A 23,054-nucleotide genomic window follows, 5' to 3' on the forward strand; every position below is an offset into this window, starting at 1 on the left:
AAATGTAAACATTCCTCTTGCTGGAAGTGAGAAAGAAGGGAAACAGATTTATATTTACATATTTTTGGCCATTGTTTTGTTTGAATCTATTTGTCCTGAGTTCAGTCATGTTTAAATCAAAGTGGTCCTGTTTGGGTCTTTGCAGTCTATCAGGCAGAAGGTCATCTGCCACAGGATTAACTGCCTTGCAGAGACTACTGTTGTGATTTGGAACTATATAAATAAAATTGAATGGAAAAAGATTAAATACCGTAGGTACATCATATTAAAAAATGTTGATGTTTCGTGAAGATTACGTGAAGTACCCTCAGAAGGTCTGCTAGATGATGTTAATGCAGCACTACGGGCAATACCTACAACCACGATTACCGACACTAACAAGCTCATCTACAATACGGCAACAGTGATCAGTGAGATGCTTGGCTACAAGTTGAACAGCGACAAGGGGCAGTACCCTCCATGGAGAAGGAGGCTAGAGGGCAAGATCAAAGTAGCACGGAGGGAGGTTAGCCAACTAACAGAGTTGCAGAAAGGTGCGACAAATAAGGTGCCTAAGAAATACAGCAAGCTGTCCATACCTGAGGCCTTGGAAACTGCCAAGCAAAGACTCACAGCCTTGGCCAGCCGCTTGAGGAGGTACACCAGAGAGATAGAAGGCAGGAGAATAAACCAGCTGTTCTCCACAGAACCAGCAAAGGTGTACTCTCAGTGGCAAGGGAACAATAAGAGAACAGCACCACCAAGGCTGGAGACGGAGCAATACTGGAAGAGCATATGGGAGAAGGATGCAACCCATAACGGCAATGCTCAGTGGCTAGAGGATCTGAGGGCAGACCACAGCGACCTCCCTGAACAGGGTCCAGTAACCATCACAGTGGCAGATATCCAAGAAAGGGTCTCCAGTATGAAGAGTTGGACAGCACCAGGGCCCGACATGGTTCACGCCTACTGGCTGAAGAAGCTGACTGCACTCCACGAGCGTCTGGCAGCACAAATGAACCAGCTGCTAGTTAACGAGAGACACCCGGAATGGCTAACTGAAGGCCGGACGGTCCTGATCCCCAAGGACCCCAAGAAGGGACCGGTCCCCTCCAACTACCAACCAATAACCTGCCTCAGTACTACATGGAAGCTCCTGTCAGGCATCATATCGGCTAAGATGAACAGGCACATGGGTCAATACATGAGCGGGACACAGAAAGGCAAGAATACCAGAGGCGCAAAACACCAGCTACTGGTAGACAGAACAATCAGCCGAGACTGCAAGACCAGACTGACCAACCTGTGCACTGCCTGGATTGATTACAAGAAGGCCTATGACTCAATGCCCCACAGCTGGATACTGGAATGCCTAGAATTGTACAAGATCAATGGGACCCTAAGAGCCTTCATCAGGAACTCAATGGGGATGTGGCGTACAACACTAGAGGCCAACTCCAAGCCCATAGCACAAGTCACCATCAAGTGCGGGATCTACCACGGAGATGCTCTGTCCCCACTGCTGTTCTGCATAGGCCTGAACCCCCTCAGTGAGATCATTAACAAGACTGGCTACGGATACAGACTACGGAACGGAGCAGTTGTCAGCCACCTCCTGTACATGGATGACATCAAGCTGTATGCCAAGAGTGAACGAGACATCGATTCACTGATCCACACTACCAGGCTATACAGCAATGACATTGGAATGTCGTTCGGACTGGAGAAGTGTAGTCGGATGGTAACAAAGAGAGGGAAGGTAGTCAGAACTGAGGGGATTGAACTACCAGAAGGCAACATTGCAGACATAGAGGACAGTTACAAGTACTTGGGGATCCCGCAGGCGAATGGGAACCATGAAGAGGCCGCTAGAAAAGCTGCAACCACCAAGTACCTGCAGAGGGTCAGGCAAGTCCTGAGGAGTCAGCTGAATGGTAAGAACAAGATCCGGGCCATCAACACGTACGCCCTGCCCGTGATCAGGTACCCTGCTGGGGTAATAGGCTGGCCAAAGGAGGAGATAGAAGCCACTGACATAAAGACAAGAAAGCTCCTTACCATGCATGGAGGGTTTCACCCCAAGTCCAGCACCCTGAGGCTGTATGCTAAGCGGAAGGAAGGGGGCCGGGGACTGGTGAGTGTCAGCACCACAGTCCAGGATGAGACAACGAACATCCAAGAATACATTGGGAAGATGGCCCCAACTGACCGAGTGCTCAGTGAATACCTCAGGCAGCAGAAACCCAAGAAAGAGGAGGGAGACGAGGAACCATCATGGAAGGACAGAGCCCTGCACGGTATGTACCACCGGCAGATAGAGGAGGTGGCTGATATCCAGAAATCCTACCAGTGGCTGGACAAAGCTGGACTGAAAGACAGCACAGAGGCACTAATCATGGCAGCACAAGAACAAGCTCTGAGTACAAGATCCATAGAGGCTGGGGTCTATCACACCAGGCAAGACCCCAGGTGCAGGCTGTGTAAAGATGCCCCAGAGACAATCCAGCACATAACAGCAGGGTGCAAGATGCTAGCAGGCAAGGCATACATGGAACGCCATAACCAAGTGGCCGGCATAGTGTACAGGAACATCTGTGCCGAGTATAACCTAGAAGTCCCGAGGTCAAAATGGGAGATGCCCCCAAGGGTGGTGGAGAATGACCGAGCTAAGATCCTGTGGGACTTCCAGATACAGACGGACAAAATGGTGGTGGCTAACCAACCGGACATAGTGGTGGTAGACAAACAGAAGAAGACGGCCGTAGTGATCGATGTAGCGGTTCCGAATGACAGCAATATCAGGAAGAAGGAACACGAGAAGCTGGAGAAATACCAAGGGCTCAGAGAAGAGCTCGAGAGGATGTGGAGGGTGAAGGTAACGGTGGTCCCCGTGGTAATCGGAGCACTAGGTGCGGTGACTCCCAAGCTAGGCGAGTGGCTCCAGCAGATCCCGGGAATAACATCGGAGATCTCTGTCCAGAAGAGCGCAGTCCTGGGAACAGCTAAGATACTGCGCAGGGCCCTCAAGCTCCCAGGCCTCTGGTAGAGGACCCGAGCTTGAAGGATAAACACGGCGTGCTGGGTGTTTTTATATATATATATATATATATATATTAGGGGTGCAACGATATTCGTATCGATATTGAACCGTTCGATACAGTGCTTTCGGTTCGGTACGCATATGTATCGAACAATACAACATTTGTAATTTATTTTATCAATTTTCCTTCTGACGATGCTGTCTGTGTTGAGCGCTCAGTGAATCTGCGTTCGACTACTCCGCCTAGGCTGCACTGTCCAGCGCAGATCCACTGAGCGCTCAACACAGACAGCATAGTCAGAAGGAAGAGCGCAGGGCAAGCTAGCGAGACAGAAGTTAAGCTCTCCTTTTAACATGGACCTCCCCCACTCTCATTCAGATCTGGCTTTTGGAATTATTTTGGTTTTCATGTGACGTATGACCCTGAAGGTAAGCGAGTCATGGACTAAAGTAAAACAATATGTTGAATGTGCCATGCAATGCTCAATTACATTGGTGTGAACTAGTGTGTTAGCGCAGTTAGCTCGTTAACGTGTTGGCCGTCTAGCCCCATGCACGGAGCGATCGGCGGTAGCTCGTTAACGGAGATTTGCCGTGTTGTGGCGTTAAGGTCATTTCAACGAGATTAACCTGAAAGCACTAGTGGGAACACAACGAATATGACTGCACATTTACACCGACATCATCCTAGTGCAAAGACAAGTGGAAGCAGACAAAAAAAGCAAGCATGCTACTAACTTTAGCAGAGTCATTTAGACAGCTGTTAGCACATGATTCTCCTTATGCTGCTGAGAATATAGCCCAGAAGAAGCGGATAGTATAGCTTTTATTTTGGAAAGAGACATTTCTCTGTAATAAACTCTCTTTTCCAAAGATGAGTGATTCCTCAATCAGATACAGGGCTTGCAATATCGCTAGCCCGACGTCCCGGAGCTAGCGATTTTTTCAGTCGAGCTACCAAAATCTATCTCTTCCCTGCCCGTCGGGCTATTGTAGGAAAAATATATGTCAATACTTTTGCATTCTTTCAGAAATGTAGCTGGGTAATTATGTCATTGGCATCGGTGAGCCACTGTCAATATGTGACATATTGAAGTCGTGTTTGAATTTGCGCTTGTTTTTTTGCTTTCACTTTGCAATCGTGCGAACTGTGTATAGAGAGCGACAGCACTGATCTGTGAGTGATGATAATTTGTGCACCAATTCCTCTGACATCGTCTTATTAATCGTTAGCTTACTATGCAAACATGACAAGTGAAATCTCCCGCAGCTTAAACATGTGAGAGGTTGATCGCGCAGAGAATCGCTGAGCTTATGTGAGTGCGTGTAAAAGCATTTCAGTTCTGCTGAGCCAAATAAGACAGGTCAGGGTGAAGAAGTGACAGCCAAAGAAAAGCTTACCACAAAACGGAGAAGTTATGACAAATCAGACTATAAGGCAAAAAGAAAGTGCAGCTTTATGGTTTCATGGACAAAAGAATTTCTGTGGCTGCAATATGACGAGCTAAATAACCAGGGCTGCACATAAGTGGTCCGCAGGTGCGTATTCGCTGTCAAAATAAAAAACGCGCACAAGGGTTAGGGTTAAATTTAAAAACTGTACTTTTGAATTAAAATATATATTTATAATTTTAATAAATGACAAATTAAAAAGGCATGAACATTTTTTTTGTATCGAAAAAATATCGAACCGTGACACCAAAGTATCGAACCGAACCGAACCGTGAATTTTGTGTATCGTTGCACCCCTAATATATATATATATATATATATATATATATATATATATATATATGAGGGCCTATGACTGAATGCCCCACACCTGGATCCTGGAATGCCTAGAACTATGTGGCGGACAACATTACAGGCCAACTACAGTGCTTTGCTCCACTGCACCTGATGCTTTGTTGTAAGGCTTGAATGTTGCTGTTCGGTCATGGAAACCTATTCCACAAAGCTCTCCACGAACTAGTAGCCAGGAAATTTCATCACTGGACTTGTCACATAGGTGGCATACTAACATGGTACCACGCTGGAACTCAATGAGTTGAGGAATGATTGGAACATCTCAATTAAATGATTTGGGTGGGTGAGTAGACACTTTTGGCAATATAATGCATGTGAAACTGTGTTTCATGTAGCTGTCATACTGGCCTTCTACTGCTGCCTCCACTGATTTTTTTTCAGCTGACCAACATTGGTTGTTTTAAAAAGGAGAGAATTAAAATATGCATGTTACTGTACTTTCCACCGTGTGGTTAACTTTATTTTTATTATGATTGTATACATGTTGCTGAAAATACGACTTGATTTTATTTCTCTTTCTATAGTTCTGCAGTACATTTGATGTGATACTGTGAACAGCAATTATATCTTATGTTAGGGCTTGTTCACCTGCCAAATGCCCCTTTAACCACTGACAATAGTAAATTTTGTGTTTGAGTGTGGAGGCGGACCCATTACCTTTCTTGGTTTTTGCTGGTGTTCTATAAATCACGTCAAGACGGACTACCTGGAGAGAACCCATGCAAACGAAGTGAGAACAAGCAAATTCCAGTTGAACTCAGGATCTTTTAGCTTTTAGGCCACAGTGTTAACCATCGCACTGCCGTGCTGCCCCCCTTGTTATTTCCTACCATGATAATTCATGGAACCCTGAATACATCTCGTCTCTACTCTGCAGTGATCTTAGTTGCCAGAGAATCTGCAAAAATCAGTCACAGCTATTTATAACAGCTTGACATTGAGAATGTGGGCTGATCTGAATTTAACTGCTCAGAATGAAGCCCAAGAGGTGCCAGTCTTTGGCAAACTGATAAAATGTAACAGCTCTGCAGGATTATGCTATGTATTAGAAACAATGTCATACCCACTGCCCAGCTCAGAATGGCCTTCACACACTGCAAACAGGGTTTAAAACACACGATTTAAAGCTAGAACTACACCTGCTTTGTGCCTGCACAAGTGTTGTACTTTAGATTCAATGTAACTTAACCAGCAACAAGAACATGCCACTAATTTTGTTCCCAGTGCTTTTGAGCAACATAAATTGGTTATTTCATTTTAGGGACAATGAAAACAGAAACGTTGACAAGGTACATATCCATCTCTAAAAGAACTGTAACAGGACACCTACACCAGGAGATGCCGGACTAGAGCAGCGCAGATACTGAAGGACCCGTCCCATCCTGGCAACAAACTGTTCCAACTTCTGCAATCTGGTAGAAGGTTCCGCATCTTCCGGGCAAGGACAGAGAGACTCAAGAGGAGCTTCTATCCCCAAGCCATCCGTGCCCTAAACACACACACCCGCCCTCTCACATTATCTATAATTGACTGAGACAGGACTCTTCCAGACACTAAACCAAGGCACAATGTACATTTCAATTCCTTTAATTTTAAATATGTTTATATTGTCTATCCTGTAAAATAGTCAGATGTCTATTCTTATTAATGTACAGAATTCACCTGCTTGCTGCTACTACTGCACATTCACCCAGTGTATATACTATATGTATGTATGTATATATATATATATATATATATATAATGTTCTTCCTCTACACCCCCCCCCCCCCCCCCCCCCAATTTTTGCACATGTCGAGGAGCGTGTCAGGCTACATTTCACTGTATGTTATACTTGTATAACTATGCATGTGACAAATAAAGAACCTTGAACCTTGAACCTTGAACTGTAACGGTGTAAAATGTAAAAAAGACAAAAATTTGCACGAGAAGGTAGCAGTATTTCTCCATCTCGTTGCTGTTGTTTTGTTGTAAAGTTTCAAGTTTTGTGTATCAAGTGAGAAACTGTGTTCACTGTTTTTCAGAAGTGTTGGTGAGCGAATGCAATGATTTCCAGAATCATGTCCTGTTGAAGGATCAGAGAGCGTAATCATTGTCCTATCAAAGTCAAAGTCACAGTCAAAGTCAAAAAAACTTTGTTTATTTACATTCTCTAAATCTTCATGATTTACTCACATTTTACTTAGTGTTCAAACTATTGTGGAAAGTGGATTCTAACTAGAACATTTTTTTCCATTCTTATCGACTTCTCTTTAGACCTAATGGATTTTTCCCAAAAGCTTTTTTGTTTTTTATAATTTGAATACAGTAGGTGAATGATGCATTTTAAAAATATGAATCACTGTTCAAAATTTAAATGTTATGCTATTAGCTTGGAACATTGTGATCTGCTGAAATGAACAGCAGCTTGACAGATAATTCACCTCGTGAATATGTTGGTATGATATCTTCCTGAGCCTCAAGTCCACAACACATCTGTGCTACGTCGTTTGGAGGGCGGGGCTTTGTTTTCGTAGGAGGGGAGGGGGTCTCTTGGCCGCTGTTGTGAATGGGGGGTCAGCATGACGTCAGGAAACCAATGTCAACAATGCAGCTGGAGGAGAAAAGGCGTTTCATCCTAACACACAATCACACTCACAAGAGACCCGTGTATCACTCATCGATTCACGTCCAAAGCCTGTTAAAAGCTGCGGTTCTGCCTGTCGAAGGACTGTGGACACTGCACAGCATGGATTAATTTTTGTTTCTCAGAAACTGAACGCAGACGAGCAAGAAAAACAACAACAAAAACTGGTAAGTCCTCCTCTGCTCGTTTACTACGCTTGGACAAAGCAGACAACAAGAACCTCTGTCAGCACTGGATTGGACTAATCTGCTTGGCTAGATTCCCTCGCTTGTTTGTGTTGCAGTTTCATTGCTGTTGTGTTCACTGGAGTTGCTTTGAGCACGGTTTCACTTATTCCTGAGGCGTACCCGCCTTTTATGGTTTGCTGACACGGGTCAGCAGGTATGCAGTGGACTACGCTATATGTGTGTTTGCCTTGAAAACGCGTAACCTTTGCCGCAAAATACGTCGGGACAGTACGAAGCTTAACAAATCTGTGTCTTGGGGCTGTTTTGCTAAGCTGATTAAATTCAACAAACAGTATCACGAATTTACGTTATTAAAACGACTAAATATTGTTAGTATCCAACTGAAAGAAACCTCTGTTGTACTCCGTACTGGACCACCAGTACAGTTAGTTTATGATAATCACATGCTTCTTAAAAGGAACGTTTGTACATGTCTACCGTTATTTGTTTGCTAACCACATCCCATTTTTGTAATACATTCTCTAATACTTATCTTAAGTTTAAACTGGAGGCACATGTTTTACGCGGGAGACAATTGCTTCCAGAAATGGACTCGAGCCCTGCCATTCTCGGGGAGGGAGGACAAAGGACCCAGCCTCCCTGCGCCTTATTCCCGTCTCAACTACTGAACAGCCACCTCATGAACACTATTCCACGATAAGAATAAATCGCTATGTATCTTGTTATTCCTGAGAAAGGATGTGTCAGAATTGGCTCTGCTTCTGCTTTTCAACCATCGCAATCCCTGTGCTCAAACTGTGACATAATCTCTGAGGTCTTTTTTGTTTAAATTTTGAATATCTTTATTCACTTGGCATATAAATATTTGTTACACCCAGTCATCACCAAATCCCGTTATTTCTACTCCCCAGATAATATGACTGGAGACTTAGAAGCCATTGTGAGCATGTCTTCTTGTTAACAGATTAGGTCTTTGTTATCCTTCAGCAAGTAGCCTACTACAAAGCCTCTCTTCATCTTTGTGTTAATAGAAATGCACTAACATCAGAATGTTTGACGCTCTTGTGATCTGTTTTCTCTTACAATTTCCATACTGTGGGGCAGGGGAAAGGTGACTTAAGCCAGTCTGCACATTAGCAGACTTCTTGTTGTAACTTACTGGGTTGTTCACAAAAAATAAATTAAATATACTACTACTACTATTAATAATAATAATGATAAAAAATGGTGGTGCAGAGGTTAGCACTGTTCAATTCAAATTTATTTATATTCACAACAGTCGCCTCGAGTCGCTTTATATTGTAAGGTAGACCCTAGAATAATGCATACAGAGAAAACCCAACAATCATATGAGAAAGCACTTTGGCGACAGTGGGAAGGAAAAACTCCCTTTTAACAGGAAGAAACCTCCAGCAGAACCAGGCTCAGGGAGGGGCGGGGCCATCTGCTGTGATTGGTGGGGATGAGAGAAGGAAGACAGGATAAAGACATGCTGTGGAAGAGAGACAGAGGTTAATAACAAGTATGATTCAGCAGAGAGGTCTGTGAACACATAGTGAGTGAGAACGGTGACTGAAGAAGAAACACCCAGTGCATCATGGGAATCCCCCAGCAGTCTAGACCTTTTGCAGCATAACTAAGGGAGGATTCAGGGTCACCTGGTCCAGCCCTAACTATATGCTTTAGCAAAAAGGAAAGTTTGAAGCCTAATCTTGAAAGTAGAGATAGTGTCTGTCTCCTGAATCCAAACTGGAAGCTGGTTCCACAGAAGAGGGGCCTGAAAACTGAAGGCTCTCCCTCCCATTCTACTTTTAAATACTCTAGGAACAACAAGTAGGCCTGCAGTGCGAGAGCGAAGTGCTCTAATAGGGTGATATGGTACTACAAGGTCATTAAGATAAGATGGGGCCTGATTATTCAAGACCTTGTATGTGAGGAGCAGGATTTTGAATTCTGGATTTAGAGAAATATGCTCTCTGTTTCTAGTCCCTGTCAGGACTCTTGCTGCAGCATTTTGGATTAACTGAAGGCTTTTCAGTGAGTTTTTAGAACATCCTTATAATAATGAATTGCAGTAATCCAGCCTGGAAGTAATAAATGCATGAACTCGTTTTTCAGCGTCACTCTGAGACAGGATATTTCTAACTTTAGAGATGTTGCACAAATGGAAGAAAGCAGTCTTACATATTTGTTTAATATGTGCGTTGAAGGACATGTCCTGGTCAAAAATGACTCCAAGGTTCCTCACAGCGTTACTGGAGGCCAAGGTAATGCCACCCAGAGTAAGAATCTGGTTAGATACAATATTTCTAAGATTTTCAGGGCCGAAAACAATAACTTCAGTTTGATCTGAATTTAGAAGCAGAAAGTTAGCGGTCATCCAGGTCTTTATGTCTTTAAGACATTCCTGCAGTCTAACTAATTGGTGTGTGTTATCTGGCTTCATGGACAGATAGAGTTGGGTGTCATCTGCATAGCAGTGTAAATGTATGCTATGTCTTCTAATGATGCTGCCTAAGGGAAGCATGTATAATGTAAACAGAATTGGTCCTAGCACTGAACCCTGTGGAACTCCATAATTAACCTCAGTGTGTGAAGAGGACTCTCCATTTACATGCACAAATTGTAGTCTATTAGATAGATATGATACAAACCACTGCAGCACAGTACCTGTAATACCTACAGCATGTTCTAATCGCTCTAATAGGATATTATGGTTGACAGTATCGAACGCTGCACTGAGGTCTAGCAGGACAAGCACAGAGATGAGTCCACTGTCAGAGGCCATAAGAAGATCATTTGTAACCTTCACTAAAGCTGTTTCTGTGCTGTGATGAGCTCTGAAACCTGACTGAAACTCTTCAATAAGCCATTCCTCTGCAGATGATCTGTTAGCTGTTTGACAACTACTCTTTCAAGAATCTTTATAATAAGAGGAAGGTTGGAGATTGGCCTATAATTAGCTATGATGGGTCTAGAGATGGCTTTTTACGTAACAGTTTAACTACTGCCAGCTTGAAGGCCTGTGGTACATAGCTGATTATTAGAGATAGGTTGATCATATTTAAGATTGAAGCATTAATTAATGGTAGGACATCTTTGAGCAGTCTTGTAGGAATGGGGCCTAAAAGACACGTTGATGGTTTGGAGAAAGTGTCAAGGTCTGCGGAGGCAGACCGTGCGGAAAGGTGTGTGGTGGACCCAGGTGCGAACACAAACGAGGATGCGGGAGTGGATTTCAACCAAAACGAGCCTTTTATTATGGCTGAAAAACTCATGGAAAAGAACAACAAAGTAACTGAGGGAAAACCTGAACATAGACTGGGAAACTATGACTCTAATGAGATTTAGACTGCAAAATACAAACTATGGCTGGGATACTATGACAAGGGGTAGGGGAGATAACACAGACGACGCGAGACAGACTGTATGAAACACAGAGACTAAATACACATGAGGGATGATCAGGGGAAGTGGCCACACATGGGAACACAGCTGACACACATGAACTTAACGACAGGACAGAAGGAGTGAAACTGAATACACTGACCGTGAATACAGACTTTCAAAGTAAAACAGGAAACATGGAGATTAGACAAGACACATGAACCGGGGAGACGTAGTACAGGGGAGATGACATAACCACACGAAGGGCAAGGGAGACTTAATACACGGGTAGTATGTACAAATGGCTGGACTGCCTTAGTGACCCTAAACAAAGAATAAACATCAAAATAGGCTAAAACACAAAACACTGGGTCGCACGACCCAGGACCATGACAATACCCCCCCCTCAAGGGCTGGCTCCCGACAGCCCAAAACCGAGAAACCAAACAAAAACAGAAAAACCCCACCCAGGGCGGGAGGCGGGGGACCAGGACGGAGGGACCAGAACAGGAAACAAAACGAACAACAGAACACACAGGAGCACAAGACCAAAGTCAAAACAAAGTTCAGGGGGCCGACCCAGAGCCCACAGGCACAAGAGTACACGGGTCACATGGTCGGGGGGCCGACCAGGCGGGCGGCACAGGTGACAGAGCCGGTCCGGAGGCCGGCTGCGCAGAAGGCAGCGGCGGCGACGAAGGCGACGGAGCAGTTCAGGAGGCCGGCCGCGCGGAAGGCAGCGGCGGCTCCCAAGTGTCAGGCGTACCGGCCGAGGCTTGGAGGGCACAGGACCAGGCGACGCTGAAGCAGAGGCTGGCCCAGGCGACGCTGAAGCAGAGGCTGGACCAGGCGACGCTGAAGCAGAGGCTGGACCAGGCGTAGCAGAAGCACCGGCTGGACCAGGCGTAGCAGAAGCACAGGCGGAGGCTGGACCAGGCGAGGACGAAGACTCGGATGAAGCTGGACCAGACGAAGCACCGGCTGAAGCAGGACCAGGCGACGACGAGGCGGCCGCAGGTGGCGGCTGGACAGGCTCCTCGGGCCCTCCAGCTGACGAGGCATGAGGCTGAACGGGCCCCTCGGACCCTCCAGCGGAGACAGGAGGCTGAACGGGCCCCTCGAACCCTCCAGCGGAGACAGGAGGCTGGATGGGCTCCTCGGGCCCTCCAGCTGACGAGGCATGAGGCTGAACGGGCCCCTCGGACCCTCCAGCGGAGACAGGAGGCTGAACGGGCCCCTCGGACCCTCCAGCGGAGACAGGAGGCTGGATGGGCTCCTCGGACCCTCCAGCTGACGAGGCATGAGGCTGAACGGGCCCCTCGGACCCTCCAGCGGAGACAGGAGGCTGGATGGGCTCCTCGGGCCCTCCAGCTGACGAGGCATGAGGCTGAACGGGCCCCTCGGACCCTCCAGCGGAGACGGGTGGCTGAACGGGCCCCTCGGACCCTCCAGCTAACGTGACGTGAAGCGATGGTGTCGCCGCAGGGTGCCGGATAGGCACACCTGGGAGTCCAACAGCAGATGCAGGACAAACAGTTATGTAGGCCCCTGGCTGGACTAGGAGCTGAGGAAACACAGGCTGCTGAGGCACAAACCCAGAGAGAGAGAAAACAGGTAGAAAACAGTCTATAGGGCTTAACATCTTGGCATGAAAAACCGTGAAGTGAACAGTGGTAGGGACCACCAGTTCAGAGCCAGCAATCATTAGGTTCCCAGAGTCTGCATCAGTCCAAGGTGGCTCGCAGGTTACTGGCCCAGTCTCAGTAATCCTAGGAGAGGCCAACATAAGCTGGTTGGACTTAACCGATGGTAGTGTGCGGCTCAGAGGAGCTGGTTCAACCATACGGAAAACAAGAATTGCCACTCGATCCACAAAAACAAGGCTTAGATCATCAGGAGCTAACTCCTGAAAAAACAGTAAACACACAGGTATGGACCTAACCAATGTCACCGTGGTAGCATGACTGTGGTGTGTTGGATGGATGTGTTTGTTGGAACCTGCACCCGCAGTGATCTGTGGCGTCAGAGTGATGACTATATTGAGTGGAGAGACAGATACAGGCAAAACGGTACGTAAACCATTAACTGAAGCAGGTGACACTTCAGGCTGAGAGTGAGTGGTTACAACATTGTTCGAGGCTAAAATCTTATCCAGTGATGAGTTCACAGAGACAGGAGAAAACGGTGTCACATTAACCCTGATCTCAGCCTCCATCTCCTGAGTGGAGGTACTGGTGCTGGAGCAAAACAGTTCAGAATCACCCTGTGTATGACCTTCAGGAAGACAGAATTCATATTGTGACGTTACACAGTCCAGGTTACCATGATCAGCATTTATGTTTTCATCTTGACAGGTTAGAGTGAGTTCATGATCGGCGTTCACCGTTTTCAGTTCATTAAACAAAAGAGTAGCAGGGAAAACAGGATCACTAGTCATGTTACACTTTAATCCATGATTTGCCAACTCTGCAATATCCTTGCTTACTGTGGCTTCAGAGGGCCCCGGAGTTGAGAAAACACAGTTCTTGAGGTCAGGCTCAGAAACAGATAGCTCAGACTTGGATGGAACCTTAGACATGGTAAAAGACACAAAAGGAAACACCTTCACCCCACTACTCACATTATTACCCTGAGAATCAGTGGAAGTCTCTTTCAGTCTATGTGTAGATTTTCTGGTCCCTGCAGGATTGAGTGAAGCAGTCATGATCGGCTGAGAAGGACTGTCCCTAGCCTGTGGCTTGGTGAATAGCTCATTGCTAGCCATATCACCGGCTAAGTCTGTAGTTACTTCACATGCCGCCCGCTCAGAGGAAACTTGGCTTGACAGAACAGGTTCACTCACCTCCGAGCATCGGGTGATGCGGTGACGACGCGAACGCCGTTTTTTCTTGGCCGTGGGCCCCGTTAACGTGGAAAGTGGAGCCTCCTGCGGTGATGCAGAGGCTGAGGAGGCGAGTGTTGGCGGAGCGTCAGGCGGGAGCTCCTGGCAACTCCGGGGGCCCCCAAAGGCCAGGCATGTCCCGCGGAAAATCTCACCGTAGTGAGGAGCGAGCCCTGGCTTCCCCCGTTGCTCCTCCTCCAGTTGCGCGCATGCGGCGCTCTGCCGCTCCTCGAGGTCGAAATCCATTACCTCCACAGCCTCCTCGTGTCGTTCAGTGGAGGGCGAGACATGCCGTAGCGATGAGCGACGGCGACGTGAACGCCGCTTCCGTCTTGAAGTGGACGCGGATGGAACTTGGTTTTCTGTGGTGACTGGCTCCTCGTCTTCCGACCACATCCGCGCCAGAAAGGAAGCGGGAGAAGAGTAGTCCGATCGAGGCAGCGAGGACGGGCGGCCGGTCCGAGGCGGGGCGGCTGGCGGAAGCTCCTCCTCGGAGATAAGCCAGGGCTTCCAGCGTAGCTCATCCTCCCGATACGCTCGCTACACCTGCTGCCGCTCCTCCTCACCGAAGTCAACAGCCTCGGGCATCTCCGTGCAGGCAGGCGGTGGCGAAGATGCGGAAGCTGATGAAGTGTGAGCCAATGGCGTGTCCGTGGTGAGCCTCACCGTTCCGACTATGACCGCCACTGGCTCATGAGGCGGCGGGGCAACGGCGCGATGGCACGGCTCTGGTGAAGGTGCACGCCCACCGGGCCGCTGCTGCTGCGGACGGAGTCGGAGAGCGGAGACGAGAAGGTCGCTGACGAGGGGGTGCAGCGTCTCCCATAACCAGGGGAACACAGACACGCACACCCCTACCTGGCGGGCGAACTCCTCCCGCTCCTCCTCACTGGAACAGTGCAGCCACTTGTCGCATAGCGACTCCACTGTCCGGACAATCTCCAGTCTTTGCGTCGCTGGGTCCGGCATGCTCGCGTCGTACTGTCAAGGTCTGCGGAGGCAGACCGTGCGGAAAGGTGTGTGGTGGACCCAGGTGCGAACACAAACGAGGATGCGGGAGTGGATTTCAACCAAAACGAGCCTTTTATTATGGCTGAAAAACTCATGGAAAAGAACAACAAAGTAACTGAGGGAAAACCTGAACATAGACTGGGAAACTATGACTCTAATGAGATTTAGACTGCAAAATACAAACTATGGCTGGGATACTATGACAAGGGGTAGGGGAGATAACACAGACGACGCGAGACAGACTGTATGAAACACAGAGACTAAATACACATGAGGGATGATCAGGGGAAGTGGCCACACATGGGAACACAGCTGACACACATGAACTTAACGACAGGACAGAAGGAGTGAAACTGAATACACTGACCGTGAATACAGACTTTCAAAGTAAAACAGGAAACATGGAGATTAGACAAGACACATGAACCGGGGAGACGTAGTACAGGGGAGATGACATAACCACACGAAGGGCAAGGGAGACTTAATACACGGGTAGTATGTACAAATGGCTGGACTGCCTTAGTGACCCTAAACAAAGAATAAACATCAAAATAGGCTAAAACACAAAACACTGGGTCGCACGACCCAGGACCATGACAGAAAGTAAGTAAATGGTAAATGGCCTGTATTTGTATAGCGCTTTACTAGTCCCTAAGGACCCCAAAGGGCTTTACACATCCAGTCATCCACACATTCACACACTTGTGAATTACTGAAATTAACTAATGGGAGAAAAAGACTCTAAATGAATATCAGTGGTATCATATCATATCAAATTTATTTGATTATATCAAATTTATTGTACACCAAAAAGTGCTTTCCAGTAATATCATGATACAGATAAAATCACAATATATTTATATATATATATATATATATATATATATATATATATTAATTACAGATATAAAATAATTACATCATGTAAATGCAGAGCCAGATGAAAATCACCCTAATTAGCCTCGCTAGGTTAAACAAGTAATTTTTTTAGACGTGATTTAAAGATTTAATAGAATCAGATGCGCGAATGTCAAGAGGATCATTATTCTATAATTTGGGTGTGGCAACGGCGAAGGCACAATCTCCTCTAGTAGGTACTGAAAGTAGCTGTAGATAATGTTACGTCTGTGACATTATCTGCTGTGTAATCAATTATTGTAAATGTAAATGTTATCAGGAAATGATCAGACAGGAGAGGGTTTTCAGGAAACACTGTTAAATGTTCAGTTTCTATGCCATGTGTTAAAACAAGATCTAGAGTGTGATTAAAGTGGTGGGTGGGTTCTTTTACATTTTGAGAGAAACCAATTGAGTCTAATAACAGATTAAATGCCATGTTGAGGCTGTCATTTTTAGCATCTACATGGATGTTAAAATCACCCACAATAATTATTTTATCTGAGCTCAGAACTAAATTAGATATAAAGTCTGAGAAATCAGAGAGAAACTCTGTGTAAGGCCCAGGTGGACGATAGATGATAACAAGTAAGACTGGTTTCTGAGTTTCACAGCTGGGGTGGACGAGGCTAAGCATCAGGCTTTCAAATGAATTAAAAGTCTGTCTGGGTCTTTGGTTGATTAATAGGCTGGTGTGAAAAATTGCTGCCACACCGCCCCCTCGGCCTGTGCTTCGAGGTTTCTGGTAGTTAGAATGACTCGGGGGTGTTGATTCATTTAAACTAACATAATCATCCTGCTGATCCTTTGGTGATCAATTATTAAGTCATGCACTAACAGAGGCTTGGAAGAGAGAGACCTAATGTTTAATAATCCACATTTCACTCTTTTACTCTTTGGTTCAGATGTGGATACTGTATTGTTCTTTCTTTGCGATTTTTTTTTTTTTTTTTTTTTTTTTTTTTTTATGTTTAAGACATTTTTTGCTGGATTTTAGTTTGCTTATTTTTTTTGTCTGTTTGGGAGCTGAAACACTCTTTATGGGGATGGGGTTTTGGGGAGATAATAGGAGGAGAGAAGCAGCAGAGAGGCATGTAAGACTGCAACTCTCCTTCCTGGTCCCAACTCTGGATAGAGATATTTTTGGTGTTTAATAAATTTGTCCATCCATCCATCCATCCATCCATCCATCCATCCATCCATCTTCATCCGCTTTGTCCGGGGCCGGGTCGCGGGGGCAGCAGCCTAAGCAAAGAGGCCCAGACCTCCCTCTCCCCAGCCACCTCCTCCAGCTTATCCGGGGGAATACCAAGGCGTTCCCAGGCCAGCCGAGAGATATAATCTCTCCAGCGTGTCCTGGGTCTGCCCCGGGGCCTCCTCCCGGTGGGACATGCCTGGAACACCTCACCCAGGAGGCGCCCAGGGGGCATCCTTGTCAGATGCCCGAACCACCTCAGCTGGCTCCTTTCGATGTGGAGCAGCAGCTGCTCTACTCTGAGCCCCTCCCGGATGGCCGAACTTCTCACCCTATCTCTAAGGGAGAGGCCAGCCACCCTTCGGTGGGAGACCCTACCAGGGGGCAAAAGTCCCCAGACAACATAGCCCCTGGGATCCCTGGGACACACAAACCCCTCCACCACGATAAGGTAGCGATTCAAGGATAAATTTGTCCATATTTCTAGAAATGAGAGCTGCTCCATCCAAAGTGGGATGGATGCTGTCTCTCCTAACAAGACCAGGTTTCGGGAGAAAAAAATGGAACACAGTCTTCGGTATCCAGCTAAACTTCATGTGAAATATAATGGACACCTGAAGGTCTTTTCTACTCCGGGTGAGGTGTCCGTGTTTATAAACTCTGAGCTGAATAGTTTGTAATAGAGCTGTATGATTTAAGCTTCTTCTGTAAAATATTCTTTAATGTTCTGAGAGACCGGTATATTGATTTTTCTTCTATTTAACAGTTTGTTTGAGCACGGAGTTAAGCGTAGTGGGTTTTTTTCCTGATTGGACACTCTGTGGAGGAATGTGTTGAAGGCCGTGTGCCCAGTGGCCTTGGGCCGAGAGGGACGCCAGTACTTTCTTCCAGAAGTGCTTTATGCGGGGGTGGGGGGTGGATGGGGAGTGCCTATGGTTTTTTTTTTGTTTGTTTTTTTTAGGCTGTTTAAGTGCAGTGTTTTTTTTTGGTTTTGTTTTTTATGTGTGTGTGTGTGTATATGTACGCACATGGCGATGGAAGTCGATATCTGATCGAGTTGATACATGATGTTTTGGTTAAACAATGAGGTGTGCTTTGAGGGAAACGATGTAAAAATAGTTCTCGGACATATAATTAAAAGACGTAAAGTTCTCTCACACCTTAAATCACTCAAAGCAGATATAATATTCATTTAGGAAACTCATATAAATATTAACAACCAACGAAGATTAAGAGCAAATTGGATATCTCAAGTGTATCAAGCTCCTTTTACCAGTAAGGCCAGAGGTGTTGCGATTCTCCTTAAAAAGAATGTTTCATTCTGTCCAGACTTTGTGATCGCTGACCCATATGGCAGATACCTTATAGTCACTGGTCAAATTAATTTACTACCGATAACGTTGCTTAACATCTATGAGCCAAATGTGGATAATCCTGATTTTTTTAAAAGAATGTTTTCAACTTAATACCTACAGTAACCGCCAACATTATTATTGGTGGTGACTGTAACTGCTTCCTCAACACTTTTTTGGATAGACTATCTATAAAAGCCCCCTCTAATATTAGGTCCGTACAAACTCTGAATGATTTAATTAAAACTAGAAATTTAATTGATATCTGGCGCTTACAACATCCTACTGAGAGGGCCTATTCATTTTTCTCTCATGTCCATAAAACCTATACTAAAATGGTAAATGGCCTGTATTTATATAGCACCTTACTAGTCCCTAAGGACCCCAAAGCGCTTTACATATCCAGTCATCCACCCATTCACACACACATTCACACATTGGTGATGGCAAGCTACATTGTAACCACAGCCACCCTGGGGCGCACTGACAGAGGCGAGAATTGACTATTTTCTGATATCCTGCCCATAGTTGTTGATTCAAATTACCATAATATTGTAATATCTGACCACAGCCTGGTTTCAATGGTCTTTAAAAACAATTTGACCAAAAATTATAATTGGCGTTTTAACCCTTCCCTTCTGAATGATCAAGAATTTATTAAATATCTCAATGCGAATATGGATATGTTTCTTGCTACTAATGATAACGGAGAAGTTTCGGATTCTACTTTATGGGAGACCTTTAAAGTCGTGATGAGAGGTCATATTATTTCCTTTGAATCTTCCAAGAAAAAAATATTGGGAAAAAGGCAAATAAAGAAATAGAAAATAAGCTTCCTGAACTGGAAGAAGTATATAGATCATCTTTGTTGCAAACTGATTTAAATGAAAATTTGAAATTAAGGTATGAATATAACACAATTTTAAATAAACGCATTAGCAATCTTCTCTTGAAGCTCAAACAGAGACATTTTGAATTTGGAGATAAACCAGAGAAACTGCTGGCAAATAAACTTAGAGGGGAACAAGCAAAACGAGCAATTCAAAAAGTGATAATGAAATCCGGTAAAGTAAGTACTAATCCAAAGGAAATTAATACTTGTTTTACCAAATTCTATAAAGATCTGTATTCTAGTAAAATTAAACCCTCTCAAAGCGATTTTAGCAACTTCTTCGATCAATTATCTATTCCCCAATTAGATGAAGCCCTGAGAGATGAAATTGATTCCCCTGTCTCCGAAAAACATCTTTTAAGAACAATCCAAGCCTTACCACTTGGAAAGACAGCTGGCCCAGATGGATTCGGTAATGAATTCTTTAAAGCCTTCCAAAATAAAATTACTCCTCTCATGCTTAGGATGATAAATGACCCCGTTAAAAATAAAAGGTTACCAACTTCACTTTACGATGCAAATATTTGTTTGCTTCACAAAACTGGAAAGGAGGAAGGTGACCCAGCAAATTATAGACCCATTGCTCTTTTAAATTGTGATCATAAAATCATAACCAAAGTCTTAGCTACAAGATTGAGCAAACATATTTCAACAATTATACATCCTAATCAAACAGGATTTATTCCTGGTAGATGGTCATTTAATAATGTCCGTTTATTATTAAATACAATTTACTCAGGTTATGGAAAAGAGGCTAAAACAGCAGTATTTTCTCTGGATGCCCAAAAAGCGTTTGATCAGATTGAATGGCCTTATATATTTGAGACTCTAAAACAATTTGGTTTTGGGGAGTACTTTAGGGATTGATTAAAATGATTTATCTGTGTCCGGTGTCCTGCATTCTCACTAACGCAGATAAATCCTCCCCCTTTCAATTACAGGGGGATCCCCTCTCACCGCTTCTTTTTGATATAGCTCTGGAGCCCCTTTCCATTAACATAAGAAACCACCCTGGTATACAGGGAGTTAAATTTGGGAATGTTGAAAGTCTTGTTAATATGTATGCAGATGATTTACTGATCTGCCTTCCTGAACCAGAAATTTAATTCCCTAATCTTTTAAATTGCATTAAACACTTTGGGAAATTATCAGGATATATGATCAATTGGGACAAATCTGAATTTATGCCAATAACAGATAATCTATGCCCAAAGTTCCTCAGCTCACTCCCATTCAAATTAGTGACTACATCTTTTACCTACCTTGGCCTTAAGATCTCTAAAAATCCCAAACTCCTCTATAAATTGAATTTCTTGGAAATGCTGGACAAGCTCAAAGACGATATTAGAAAATGGAAACTGCTTCCACTGTCTCTGATTGGTCGAATAAATGCAGTTAGAATGGTGTCTTTGCCACGTTTTTTATATCTTTTTCAAAACCTTCCTATTTATTTGCCACTTAAATTTTTTAAGCAGCTTGATTCATTAATTCTTTCATTCATTTGGGCATGAAAACCCCCTCAGATATCCAAGGCTCATCTTCAAAAAAATACTTCCAGTGGGGGGTTAGGTCTCCCTGTGTTTAGACATTATTACTGGGCAGCAAATTTAAGAGCTCTATTGCACTGGCAGTGGGTTTCGCCTACTGATTATTGTTATGCTAAGCTTCCGATCTGGCTTCAGGTAGAGGCAGCAACCGTATCTGGTTCTTCTAATAATGAACTGGTAATGAACTAATCATTTGATTCAGGTGTGTTGACCCATGGTGAGACCTAAAACCTGCAGGACACTGGCCCTTTAGGCCTGCAGTTCCCCACCCCTGGTATACTGTCTAGTATAAAGGCAGAATCGCCAATTACCAGAGTTTGATCCCCAGCAGGTGCTACTAGGAGGATGAGGAGTACCACTAGCAATATTTTTAAAATCAGTTATTGGCTCTGTATATGATGTGAAGTTATGATTTTTAACATTCCAAAACATCCTGCAAAACAAACTAAGGTGTACTAACTTTGTATAAAAGACTGTATAAAAGTACTCTACAGTTTAGTGCAGAATGAACAGGTTAGTTTGCCGTATTTAAAGTAAAGAACAGCGTATTGCACTGGTGTCATAGATGTGGTGTTCATGGTTTATGTTAGGTTACATTATTCATTCAGTGAGTTCCATCTTTATACTAACTGTATACTGCAGGGGTGGGGGAACTCCCGGTGTCCTGCGGGTTTTACATGTGTCCTTGATCCAACACAGCTGATTTAAATGGCTAAATTACCCCCTCAACATGTCTTGGAGTTCCACAGAGGCCTGGTAATGAACTAATCATTTGATTCAGGTGTGTTGACCCATGGTGAGACCCAAAACCTGCAGGACACTGGCCCTTGAGGCCTGCAGTTCCCCACCCCTGGTATACTGTCTTGTAACCCAACCAGTGCAGGGGCCTCCCTATAACCCGGACTCTGCGTTGTGTAATTTTGTGTTGGATTAGGGTGTACAGTAGAGAGACCAGTATGACACAGGCGTTCAATTTGTGGCTCGGACCGCGCCGTTTATTTAGATGCTGGGGCATAAACAACTCCAACTCTGCTGCTGGCCCTTGCAAATCACAGTAAACACTGAGTGAATATTAAAACATACTGAAGGGCAACAACAAAAAACACATTACACAAAAATAATCATGTAGTTAAGGCACCTTTACAACATTCCGTGGTTTCAGGTATGTGCATGACGCAAAATTAACATAGCAGGACTACTAGCGAACTGCAGCTAAAAAGCTAGTGATTCGTCTTGCATCACTTTGCATGAAGAATTGCGCTGCTAGCAAGCAGAGATGTAGCCCAAAATCGCAGCAGACATTTCCAAATCTCAATAAACGCAAGATATGCAGAGTGTGACTGGACATACTCCATGTGAGTGAAGTTGGCCCCCCCACCTTCTTCAATTCCAACAAAAGTGGTATCAAACGTTTGTGCTACGTTTGTGCTGGTTTGTGCTGCAAAAATTTTCGTTTGTGCTGCTATCATTTTAAAGATATTAATAGAAATTTCTAGAGGTCATCAAAGGTCAACCAGCCCCCCCACATTAATGGAATCAAACAAAATTGGTGTCAAACAACTGTTTGTGCTGGTTTGTGCTGCTAAAATTGTTGTTTGTGCTGCTTCTGTTTTAAAGATATTAATGAAAATGTAAAGGTCAAAAGGTCAACCAGCCCCCCCACATTACCCAAATCAAAGAAAATTTATGTTAAACGTTTGTGCTACGTTTGTGCTGGTTTGTGCTGCAAACATTTTCGTTTGTGCTGCTAACATTTTAAACATTTTAATAAAATAACGTCTTGATGCGTACTTAATCATCCAGGTAAGTAAATCCCAAAAGGTTGATTCTGTCCATCTGGACATTTTCAGCTGGAGAAACGTTTCGTCATCATCCAAGTGACTTCTTCGGTCTCAGCTGACTGCAGGTTTTCCCAACCTTATAAACAGTACATTTGCATAGTGAAGGAAACTAGCACCTCTGAATGAACAAAATGCTGGGGGGTTAGTTCCATGATTGTTAGTATGCAAATTCTTATGACCATTGATCAATGACAACTAATCAAAGCCTACTGATTAATGGCCCTGAGTACCATTCACAGAAAGTGGGGAATGGCTACAATCACAGCATTGTAGGATGGCGAAAGATGTACCCTTGGGCCCCCCTTCTCGATTCAGAGATGGTCAGCATTCTGACAGCCCGATGGACAAAGCTGTCTCTCAGTCTGTGTGTTCTGGCCCAGAGGCTCTTCAGTATCCTTCCTGATGGCAGCAA

At 44.6% G+C, this 23,054-nt stretch overlaps 1 protein-coding gene across 2 annotated transcripts in view; it reads left to right on the plus strand.

Annotated features, from left to right (window-relative positions):
• The first annotated feature begins 7,406 nt into the window (after nt 1-7,406).
• LOC146551443 (transcription regulator protein BACH2-like) overlaps nt 7,407-23,054 on the plus strand; it is a 70,909-nt gene continuing 55,261 nt past the window's right edge. For both annotated transcript variants that reach the window (XM_085258398.1, XM_085258400.1), the window contains exon 1: nt 7,407-7,618. The gene's annotated coding sequence lies outside the window, so the exon portion shown is untranslated. The remainder of the gene's footprint in view (nt 7,619-23,054) is intronic.

Source organism: Mchenga conophoros, linkage group LG19 (assembly GCF_057382185.1).
Source record: "Mchenga conophoros isolate Kocher_MC1m ecotype Shallow Benthic linkage group LG19, M_conophoros_male_GT1.1, whole genome shotgun sequence".
Classification (NCBI taxonomy): domain Eukaryota; kingdom Metazoa; phylum Chordata; class Actinopteri; order Cichliformes; family Cichlidae; genus Mchenga; species Mchenga conophoros.